General features: G+C 34.7%; 1 protein-coding gene across 2 annotated transcripts in view; it reads right to left on the bottom strand.

Annotated features, from left to right (window-relative positions):
• CDH19 (cadherin 19) overlaps positions 1 to 9,750 on the bottom strand; it is a 95,736-nt gene extending 85,986 nt beyond the window's left edge. Inside the window, exon 1 of one of the 2 annotated variants that reach the window (XM_042839966.1) lies at positions 9,669 to 9,750. The gene's annotated coding sequence lies outside the window, so the exon portion shown is untranslated. The remainder of the gene's footprint in view (positions 1 to 9,668) is intronic. The other variant, XM_042839967.1, reaches the window with a different exon arrangement.
• Between the last annotated feature and the right edge of the window lie 2,436 nt (positions 9,751 to 12,186).

Consider the following 12,186-nt stretch of genomic DNA (forward strand, 5'->3'; position numbering starts at 1 on the left):
TCCTCTTCCTCTTCCTCTTCCTCTTCCTCTTCCTCTTCCTCTTCCTCCTCCTTTTCCTCTTCCTCCTCCTCTTCCTCTTCCGGAAGTCAGGCTTTAGCTTTGATCTCATCTTTACACAGACTAGAGATACCTCACTAGAATTAATGAGAGCCTTCATCTGGATTTAGCTGTCCCATGTCATGTTCTAGATTAAAAATCAAGAACTCAGTTATTGTGTGCTGCTATTGCAGGTTATTCTTCGACTTTGTAAAGGAGTTGGCTTAAATGTGTAAAGCTTTGGTTTATATCAGAGTGAAGAGTCAAGATAGGTAAAGGACTAATTTTGGTACTGTCCTTAACTGTGGGATCTGCTGTGGGCTTCAGCAGGGTACTGCAATAGCCAATGACCTCTAGATAACTTCATCAAAAGGCCTTAATCAAGATTCAAGCCTAATTCCAGAATAAACTTGTCCCTGTGAATGTGTTTAATGCTCTGGCTGTGATGAAATTCCCAAACAATGCTAGTTCTAGCAATGGTTTTGCTATGACATCAGCTGTTACAATCACTGAAGTCATTTTACATGTGTTATGGAAGAGATATTAAATGTGGAAAAATTAACTTCTTTTAATCTGCAAGTACAAATCTTTCTATATGTTGGAACCAAGTAGAATTTTCATTCAAACAAAATTAACTTTAAAAAAAAAAAAGTTATGATATTTAAGTATGTGTCTTATTTTTGCAAAGACCTTACCAAAAAATAAGTATTGAGTTTCTAATATTGAATACAGCTCATAGCCTCTTTTCTATTACTTCTTTAGTTGCTAAGTTGAAGGCTAAAATCTGTGTACAGAGGCAAGAGTATGTTTGGCAGTTTACTGTTTATAAGCAAACTACATTTGATTATGCAGCTAGAAAGATAGGTTTATGAGAATATACTTGAAAAAAAAACATTTCTGCTTTGGATATTGTTATGAATATTTGATGAAAACATAAAATGTGTCTGCGTGACTACAGACCATTCTTCAAATTTCAAGAGGTGAATCAAACTCTAGCTTTCCAGCTTATAAAAGAAACTGATACATGTTGGTCACGGATTTTGAATCTGAAGAACATTTTCCACCATTAACAGCATAGGAGTAAATAGGAAATTGGAGCATGGCTCATATAAAAGATAATAAAACTGTAGATCAAGATACAAGGAAATGAGAATAAAGGAAAGAGTATAAACGAGTTCAAGAGATTTCTAGGACACAATTGTTTCTCAACAAGGAAGAGACTGATGGATATGATGAAAAGGCAAGTTGAAATGTGGGAATAAGGTAAACCTCGGGGGTGGGGAGGAGTGGAAAGTACACATGCTGAGCTGCTCGGGCACTTTATATTTCAAAAGTGTCTCATGTTCACTAACCTCTGATAGAATTCTTTATCACTTTGATTTGATCTTTCTGCAGGGTGCACTGTGGCAGACTTTTTCCAGAGCTGCCCATTGCTTCAATGAGAGCTGTTAACTAGAAAGTGTGATGCTGTCTTTAATTATTTCCCTTGAAATATGGTGCCCTATTGTGTGTGTTGCATATTATTTTTAAATAAGACTCTCGAGCCTCCAAGAAAACCACACGTGGCCAAGTGGCAGTCCTGGGTTTTTGTATGCTATTTCAAGGGACATTTTCTCTTTTTCTTTTTACAGAAATATTTATATGGCTTGATTTTCATTTTGGTAATTAAAATGTCTATGATTAGCAACTATTATGTACTTGCTTGTTCAAGTCATATCATCACCCTGAAAAAACAGTGTTTCAAAGCTCATTTTCACCATTTGTACATTGGGACAGCTATTATGTGAAAACTGCCAGTTTTATAGTTCAATGAGTTAGCAATCTAGCCTAAAAATAATGAACAAAAAAAGAAAAAATGGCACAAAACACTTCTTACTGCCACTGAGAACAGGTGACTGTAAACACAGTTTGTTTTCTGTCTTCTCACTTCCTTCCCTTTTTGAAAGGCAGCAAACCTGGGGCCTTCATTTTTTTTTTTTCAGTAGACTCTAAGTGGGTATTTTCTATACTAGTAGGAGCCAAGGGAGATTCAAAATTTCTGAATCAGGCTATGAAGATAATAATCTTAATACATAATGCCTTGCTTTCACTTTGTTCCTAAGATCTCTTTCCTGTTTTCAACTGGAAAGCAGCAGACCCAGCATACCACTTATGTATAATTAAATAGACTATTATCTGATTTCAATTGGCATGTGTTGTCTGAGGAGAACACATGCACTGTTAAACTTAGAGACTTCTTGTTCTTTTCAGTTGAGGATGTAACATAGGCCACAGCTAAAATCAAGAGAGAAATTTGGCAAAGAAAAATAGGGTACATTGATTACATCTCTACTCTTTCACTTGATTTCTTGTGCTTTATCTATAACAATGATCATACACAGTCTTTACGTTATATGCATAAGTAAATGTCTGAACCTGAGGAAGTCAAAGAGCATTGTCTTTTTTTTTTTTTTTCTTTTGTCAGTTTTCTTTATTTGAATTTCTATCAGGTTGCTTTTTTTTGTTTGTTTGTTCACTTCAACACAGTTATTCTAAGGCTTGCAAGTCATCCCAGCCTTCTGAACCTGCTTTATCTTGCTATTACATGAACTTTGTTTCCTGAAAGGACCTTGTATGTGGTTTGTGAGCTCTATCTGGAAACACAGAGAGGAAGGTGGCCCTCTGAGGTTGGACCTGCATTCACCCAGCACTGAGAACTGTGGCTGTGATCCAGCAAAGCATTTAAGGTTAGTTCATCTTTAAGCTGTATCCCATTGAAATAAGTGGCATGATCCATACACTTAAACTCACAGTTGAGTGCTTTGCTGGATTGCAGCCAGTGACCATGGTGCTCAACACCTTGCAGGACTGAACTCACTCTCATCTTCAATACTGGCTTAAGGCAAGATATACAAAGATGTGTGAATACGTGTTCTTCATAGATGAGGGGGTTAAACAGAGTATTATTCTCAGGATTACTTCATATTCCATTCAGTAAAGTATATTCTCTTACTTCTTATAACTCTTGCCAGTTATACTGTAAGTGAGAATATTACAATTCCAAAAGAATCTCACTGAGCCTGTCATTCTTCTTTCTTTTTCTGATCATACTGAATTTCATAACTCAAGAGATTCAGGTCAAGCTGGTGTTCTGAATTAAGGTAATTTGTTAACACACATTTTTTAAATCTCTGCCATATTCTGCTGACAAAAGGTGATTTAATATTCAACGGATTCAACACATCTCTACTGCCAGTATACATTTTAAATAAAAGTGTATTTTACAGCTTGGACTACCATGAGCCATTTGGATCTGATTGAATGTCAAGAGCTTCAGGCAGACAAAGTTAAGTATTTCTGTACCTGAACAAGTTTTTTTTTGTTGTTGTTGTTGTGTTGTTGTTTTTTTTAAAGCTGTTTTGAATAGTGAGTCCTACTACTCGAAATACAGATATGTTTTGAACATTTTCACAGAAGAAAACATATAGAAACAGTGGTTGAGATCTATTGAGGTGCATTATTGATTTGGGAACATATTTAGAATTTGGAATATTCATAGCTGTAACAGCATGAATTCAATTCAAATAGATACAGAAAAAGCAGTTGCAAGTTTTCACAAAATCTGTTGCTTTATTTTTTCATAAATTTCAAATATGTCAAAACCACACAAAGCGCTGTCTCTGTCAGGTGAAAAACAACTGTAATGTCTGCAAATGAAGTGAAATTATTGATGCCTATATGTGTATATATATGTATATATAATTTGGCTTTATCACAGTGTATTTAAAGATAACCTCAAATCAGACTACTGAGAGTAACTTTGGCTGTAAATGTGAATTAATTTGAGAGATGCTTTTCTCCTTTTTTTCTTTATTTCCCTTAAGCATCCTTGTGAAATTTGAAGTCCATATCTTTTATCTAAATATCAAGCAATCCGACTTTTTGTCTGCACAGACTAATGATACATTCCAAGTATTATTTACTTGATTATAAATTCTGGTTTGATGGGATACAATCACTTTTCTGTTCTCAATCACCCACTGAATGGTGACATTACTCAGAATTCCATTTAGATGATGCAAATGACCTAATCGGCTTGTCTTTTACCATGGTAATAACTAAACTCAAATGTCAAAGCAATCTTAGTAAACAAAATCTCTCTTATGTAACTGAAATTGTGCTACAAGAAGTATACAGATATTTATTATAGAAATTTTTCTTTATATTATATAGGTGTACACTTTCATACTTATGTTCTGTACTGACATTTCAGTATTTTGTATTCTAAGCAATTAAGAAAGAAAAAATACAGAAGAGGTAAATAAAAAGAGATTAAATTAAAGCGGAAGTACATTTATTTGTTGTATCCATAGCTTCTATGGTAAGCTAGGCCTTTATTCAAAGTTCGAGTGAACTTTATATGAAGCTAATAATTCTTTTTTCAATAGCTGATCATAATTGGTCTGTTTTCTTTATTTATTTTGCCTCCAATAAAAAACCTGAGCCAAACAAGCAATGAATAAGCGTTAACAGAGCATTAGTAGAAACAGCCATAATAACTCTTTGTATTTTTATAGATGTAATATGAGTCACATGGATACGTCCAAATTTACTTTAAATTGTATAGCTTGGTAACAGCATTCAGACTGCTGGGAAACCACTGCCTGTTTCTGCTTAGAAGGCCTGTATACCTATGGCTGGGCTTGTTGTAATAAATATTAAATACATGTCCTGTTTCATACATTGGTTACCATATAGGCTTTCACAAAACTACCATGTAAAGGATGGACATTGTCTTCTGATTTATATCAAGTACGCAGAGATGCCTTTCCAAAAAACAATGCTTGAAACTGTCTGGTGATCTGCAAAATGAATCAAACTTGAGAATCCTTTAGGGAAATCAAAAGTATTTAGTACATTACATTTGTGGCATTGCTGTGATAGATTTGGGGTGAGAGACAAAGATAATAAGCCTGCACATATCACAGTCCATAAGAAATGTTTCAAATTCTTACCGATAAAATTCATGACTGCACGGTCTGTAGCTTAGATAGATCAAGCTGGTGTTGCAGAGCTCTATGGCTTGCAAAACATGATTTCACTGTCAGAAGTAAGATTCTTATAGACATCATATTATTTACTACACCCAACCATCTGAATCTAAGAAGGAGATGAAGGCATCAAATTTAAATTAATATTATTTCTACATAGAATCATAGAATGGCCTGGGTTAAAAAGGAACATAGTTTCTAGTTCAACCCCCCTGTATGTGCAGGGTCACCAATCACTAGACCAGGCTGCCCAGAGCCACATCCAGCCTGGCCTTGAATACCTCTGGGAATGGGGCATCCACAACTTCCTTGGGCAACCTTGTTCCAGTGCTTCACTACCCTCTGCATGAAAAACTTCCTCCTAATATCTAACCTAAGCCTCCCCCGTCTTAGTTTAAAACCATTTCCCCTTGTCCTATCACTGTTCACCCAGCTGCTGCCTGTCTTGTTTATACACTCCCTTCAAATATTGGAAGGCCACAATTCAAAGTGGGTTTCCTTCATAATGCAGTCTGTTCCGTGTACAGGTGGCATTTCATAGGATTAGCAACAACATGCAGTATGTTCTGTTCTTTGACTAAGCAATGTGTATTCCAAGCCAATAAAAGAGACCTTTTAAGCAATTTATTATGTTGTCAATCCTGCCAAACCTTGGAAAGGTACTTAGCTCTATTTTATCTAAATCATTTAGGTTTTCTCTGCTTTTGTCGCATTTGTCACATTATCTCCACACAGTCTAAGTGAACTAACAATGAATTGGTAAGTTTTGGTTAAGGTGCAGACCACAAAAGACAAATATGGAAACTTACACAAAGGCACTTCTAATAGAGAAGTGTGATTTTATGGTAAATTTATATATAGAAGGTACCAGGGATAAATATAGCGAATCGTATCAGCTAAGATTGGTTTTTATTCTATGAAAGATCAACGATCATGTTTCTCAATGATGTTTTAATATGGGAAGATATCACATGAGGTCTATTGGCTGTATAAATAGTTTATTCATTTCTCTTTTGCAGCACACAAGAAAGGTTATAACTGCAGAAGAATGGATGAAAGATGATACTGCATTGTTAATGTGTTGGTGGACTTGTAGCAAAGGTCTAAAAAGGTTTTCTGAGTAAATTTTCGTATCACTCAGCCTCTGGGAGAGTTATCATTAACACTCTAATGAAAACTGCCATTGAGAATAAATCTGTATTCCATGTTGTCTACTTCTGATGTAGATGTGGATATACAGCTGCACTTTTGTATGTGTGGTAAAAGTATATAGAGAAAATACCAAACTTCACTTTTCCAGAAGAAAAGTCACAGTTAAATTTAATGAAAGACTATCTGATCTTAAGAGAAAGTTTTCTTTGAGTTTAAACTGGCTTGATTATTCATGACTGTACAAAACATGATTTATAATAAATCTTTCAAATAAATTAGTGTAAAATTTTAAGTGTGTCTATATAAAAATACATTTAATATTTAAAATTATTGCATACATTTTACATAATTCCGTCTTCTTTACAACCATACTGACGTATTAATTATGTGTGTATATATATTTTTGAACATTTTGAAAAGATGAATTTATTACTAAGAAGAAGTAAAACAAATCAAAACAAGAAAATCAATCCATACACAGATTTCCATAATGGACTCTATTTTTCAAGTACACTGAAAACAAAGGAAATAGATTTCTTATACTAATTTTTGGCTTGAATTCCTCCTTATTTGTGGATCATAGACCTGACAGTGTAGAAAGGCAATGATTTCTTTTATTTTTTGGTGTTTCTAATCAGTTTATTTTTAGGTAAATAGGCAAGTGGTTCAGGATTGTATATGCGGAAATCAGGCTGAAGTCTGTTGATGGCTGTATTTTGCCTCTGTATGAGGAGTGGAATTATATCATATCTACTATGTGCACTGTGATCAAATGTGTTGTTCATAAATGTCCTTTTGGGATCAGTTGTACAATTTTTGTGTACAGCAATATACTAAAGTTTCTAGACAGATAAAATTTACAGAGGTAAAAATGAGCCAACCTGTACTTTAAAACATTGATATAGGGAATGTGAGTCTTTAGATCCCTGAAGAAGAGCAAAAAATAAATCTCTGTGGGTAGTATACACTCCATAAGTAAGTAAATGGAGTAATTTGAAGACTAAGACCAGTTAAGCAGGTAGTGTGAAAAAACCTGCTTTTATTAAGGAAAATGAAACTCTGCTTCCATCAGAGTACTATATTCAGGCTATAGAAAATGAGTTGCTAGACTATGACTTATACTGTATTAGTTGCTCAACCTGTGAGACTTGCAATATTATAACACAGGAAAATATGCAGCAGCCCTGCCCACCCTGCAGCTGTTTGTATAGAAACACTTCTTCCTTTGCAAGACAGTAAAGGTTTCACTGTTGTTGCTGAATTCCCATTGTCATAATCCTTTTTTAGGCCATCATAAAAATTGCTGTGATGAAACGGACTTTGCACCACGTTTGTGAGAGGAAAACGTTTAATGCAGTCCAGACACACAAAAATCTTCAAACCTTTAGGCTCTGTGATTCAAGGATAAAAATGTGATTCCACAGTAACAACAGGACAGAATAGACATAGATACTGATTACTCCTCCCTGTTGCCTTCATGATCCTTTCCTGGGGAAAAGAACTAAGAGGATTTTTTACTTCCATCTTTTATATTTCATACCACAAGCATTTCTGCAGTAAGCCAGGATAGGAAGGGTAATTGGACCAGGCTTTCTACCATGTAATGACTCCAAAGCAAAATGCTGAAGCTTTTTCTTGGTTAGTCACCCTTATTACTGCTGCACAAGAAGTGAATGGATAAATATCCAGTACTCTTCTGACTCTCAACAAACATTAGAAAAATGAAAAAAAGAAGTATGTCAAGCATGATAAAATTGCTATGATATTTTGCAGAGAGGCCTAAGATTTTTTGTAGAAATCGAATAAAAATATCATGCTAATTTTTCCAGACACTCAAGACTGAAAGAAAAAATTGAGGAGATATTGAGTACAATGCTCTGCCATTATATCACTACTTGAATTGATCAAATATATCAATGATAAATTGGATAAATTTACTTTGTTGACTGAAGCAAGCCATAGAATAATTCTAAGCTCTTTAACTAATTCTAAAATAATAAATTGGTTTAATACGTAGATTATGTTTTGCTTATTAGTATGGTTCTTTTACTTTCTGGACAGTTTATAACAATTTATACTTAACTATTGCTGTTTTTTACTGAATGTATTGATAATGAACAGAGGAGACATAAAACAACTTGTAATACTTTCTGTTTATTTATATATAAGCTGAGGAATAAATTGTAGAAACAATCTTGATTAGTGTATTCACTTTCCTATTCTTAGCTTTAAACTATTAAAAAATAAAAACAAAAATCCCTGGTCTATAAAAAAATGAATTCTAAAAAAAAAAAAAAAATTAACCATGGCCACAAAGACTTGTAATCTCTAACAGTTTAATTAATATTTGATTTTGAAATGTAGATCTTTCTTATTTTCCAAAAATGAAATGTATTTCAGAAAGGAAGGATGTTTTAAAAAGAAATTTTTGTATATTTGGTATCTGTGTATCCTCAAGGTTGAAAGCTGCCAATTCTGACAAAAAGGATCAATCAAATCTGCGCTGAAGTGACTACTAAATGTCCTTACTGAGTCCTGTGTCAGTCTCAGTGAGTCACACTTTAATACTCAGAACTCTTTGGTTCAGAATATGAGAATAGGATTGATAAAGGTTGATGATTTCCTTCAAAAGCTTGTCCAGTTTTCCTGGTATGAGATCAAAGCCTAGTACAAGATATCACAACTTTTTTTTGATTCCTTCTTTCACACTCTTGTGCTTCAGAGACAATTATGATATTTTTTTAATTTAATGTTTGCCATACGGTAGTCAGTGTAGATTATAATACTTGTGTTTCATCATAACTATGATCTGACATAATTCTGAGAAAGAAAAAAAAATAAGCCCTGCAGTTCCTACATCAACTACTAAACTTCTCATAGTCAGGATTAGAGAATGGCTTCAAAATCAGATATTAAAGAATAGAGGGAGCCAAGATTCATAATTGAAAGATAATGATAGAGGCATTCATCTGTGAAATGTATGTGTGTTTTCAATTAGTTGCAAATGTTCTTTATACAGCTCAATATATGAGACACATTAGTTTGTAAAACCCACACAACCTTTCAAACAACAGACTCTAGTTTTAGGATGACCTAGAGTATTTGAAACTGAGGAAAATACATGAAGGAATAGAAGTGAGAAGAGGAAAACTGTGTGTGCTAGTTACTATGATGAAACAACAGTAAGGCTCAGTGAAACATAGTCAATTTCCAGCTATTGAACTTATCCTACGAACATGCACATCACTTTCTCAAAGGTTCAGAATACTTTTACATGTAATGCGTTCTCAATCAACTTTATCTATACAACTACATCCTACACAGAAGGAAATAAGGGTTCTGCTGCTGTCAAGACCAATCCTCTATTTTGAAGTATAATACTCTAAGGGAGTCAAAAACAAGTGCTAAAGTTTAGAGGGTAGACATGCAAGTGAAAAATAAATGTCATACCTGTTCTCTTTGTAAAATCAGCTGTGCCCCACTGTCAGGGAATTCTTCTTAAGTTCCTTTTCTCTGTGTGTGGCTGTGTCTCTGCATTCACTCCTTTTGTGTATCGTTTACCACTACTGGCACTGGGAGCTACACCAGCGTCTGTGGGATACGTAGTATGTTTTGAATGAAAGCTCTCCTTGTTACCTTTAACAATGTCAATTGTACTAAATCCCCAGCACTCTGCTCTCCCCTTTGGTAGTTAGAAATAACATTGTTGGCCGCAGTGAGAAAGGGTTTTGAATAAACATTAGGCAGACAGCAAACTTCTACATATAATCATTACATAAATTTGTATTTTAAACATTGGAAAGTTTTAACATTTTTTGAGTGCCAAAATTCGAAACCTTCTTTATAAACTGACAAAAATTGTCTAGGTAAACATTTTCAGCCTATACTCCAATAGAAAGAGTTAAGCAATTCTGATCCAAGATATTGCTGCACTACATGGAGAAGTCTGAACTCAGGCTTGGGGGCTCAAACCCAAGAGGTTGTCACAGTGTAGATACATTGCAGGCAACAATTCCATCACTCTGACCTTTTTCCTTTAATTTTTTCCTTTAAAATTGCATCCTGATATGATAACACCTCTGGTACAAATCTGCATCACTCAATCTTAATCTTTCTGTTCTGTCCCTGACATTAGGAGTTTTTGGAGCCATCCATAGATGGGAAGCTAAAACATATTTTTTGGAAGACAAGGTAACAGAGGTGTGAGGAGAAATTCCTAAAATTAGATGCTCAATGACCCTGCTGTCATAGGTGTTGAGAATGTATTTCTATCTAGACCCACATGGGTTTGGTGACTATTCATACAATTAGGATGTATAATTTATATCCAGTTATTAAAATAGCTATACACTTTCCCCCAGCTGTAGTATGCCATTCACCAATCTCATTTAATTCTAGCAATGCTCTCTAATATACTGTTTTTTGCACAGTAAAACAACTTTTCTGACTTTATTTTACAGGTGTTCATATTAGTGGATAGGATAGTTGAGTAGTTTCCTGTCCATTCTCAGGCATTGTGCTAATTCAGGACAGAGAGAAACATGCTTTCAGGGGTGTATGTGCTCCCTTACAAAAACTCTTTCTGGTGTTTCAAAGCCTAAAAAGCACGGTGAACACAGTTCCTTTTACAGTAAATTATTTCTCTGATTTTCACTCAAGTGAAGAATGATTTAGACTTCTGAGGCCTGCAGTGGAGCCACATACCTTCAATTGCTGAATATCAGTTGACACATGAACCTAGGAGACTCTTGTCTCGTACATAAGACAGTCAATTTCCATGCTCTGTAATCTCAATTTCTTAAACTAATAGTGGACATAGTAGAGCTAGAAGCATGTTAAAGTGTTGTCAGTCTGTTTCACTTTGGACTTAAGTTCTGAATACGTTCAAAAGCACGTTATAAAAATAAATAAATACATTCGAAAGATGTGGGCTCAGGTAGGCAGTCATACGTATGACTTTACTTTTCCTCAAATTGTAAACCATGACTGAGGTATAGAGTTCCTCACTACTCTTCAGTTTCTGAAGTATCTTAAGTCGAATGGGCAGAGGGACTACTCTGATGATAACAAATGCTTAGTTGCACGTCGTTGCTTCCCCTCTTATGATTGTTTTAGTTTATGAAATTGCAACAAGATTTGTGTTGTTAGAAGTCTTTCTTAATTCTTCTTTTTGGAGATAAGAGATTCATTTCAGATTCAAAATGGGCTTAAAGTCCGTTGATTTTGAGGAGTTTGAGTGGTAAGAGGCAACTGATAAAGGTTTCCACTGCAGAGCTGCTCTGTGCTTCTGTAAGTGAATATTGGTTTAAATGATTTCATTTGCATGGCCTTAGCAAAACAGAAGCACTGGCAAAAAGAGGAGAGGTTATCTGTAAACAAAGGTCTGAAATGACATTTTCCTCAAGTTTTTATCAGCAATTTAATAAAACATCTGCTACCAGATTCTGGTTGCTTAACATGGTAGGTGCAGCTGCCTTTTTTTGTTTGTATTTTTGCTTCAATTAACCAGCCAATCAGAAGCTATTTTTATCCTCTGTAATATCTAAAAGAGAATCCCAGGTAATCACATGGAAAGATTCTGATCATTGAAGCTAAATTCTGGGGAGACTGGGGGTCCACGTGAATACTGTTCTGTTTTCTTTATGATCTTTAAAGCTAAACAATTACTTTAGCTGTTTGTGCCTTTAGATTTGCACTGCCAGATGAAGCAGGTTTTTTTTTTTTTTTTTTCTTTTTGTTCAAGCCCAAAATTTTTCTGTGAAATGTTTAGGAACAGAAGACTGAGCGCAGCATTAGCAAAACTAAGATATGATTTCCCTCACTTATTTCCTTAATAGGGACATCAGTCTCCTTGTCGTGATTTCATTACTACACACATATTGCTTTTTTCTTTTCCCCCTCTCTCCCCCCAGGCTTATTTATTCATATTTTACATTGAGGGAAACTAATAAACTAGCAAGTAAGCAAA

This window comes from Centrocercus urophasianus, unplaced genomic scaffold (assembly GCF_019232065.1).
Source record: "Centrocercus urophasianus isolate 14NV4802_14NV808 unplaced genomic scaffold, USGS_Curo_1.0 seq_11, whole genome shotgun sequence".
Lineage (NCBI taxonomy): Eukaryota > Metazoa > Chordata > Aves > Galliformes > Phasianidae > Centrocercus > Centrocercus urophasianus.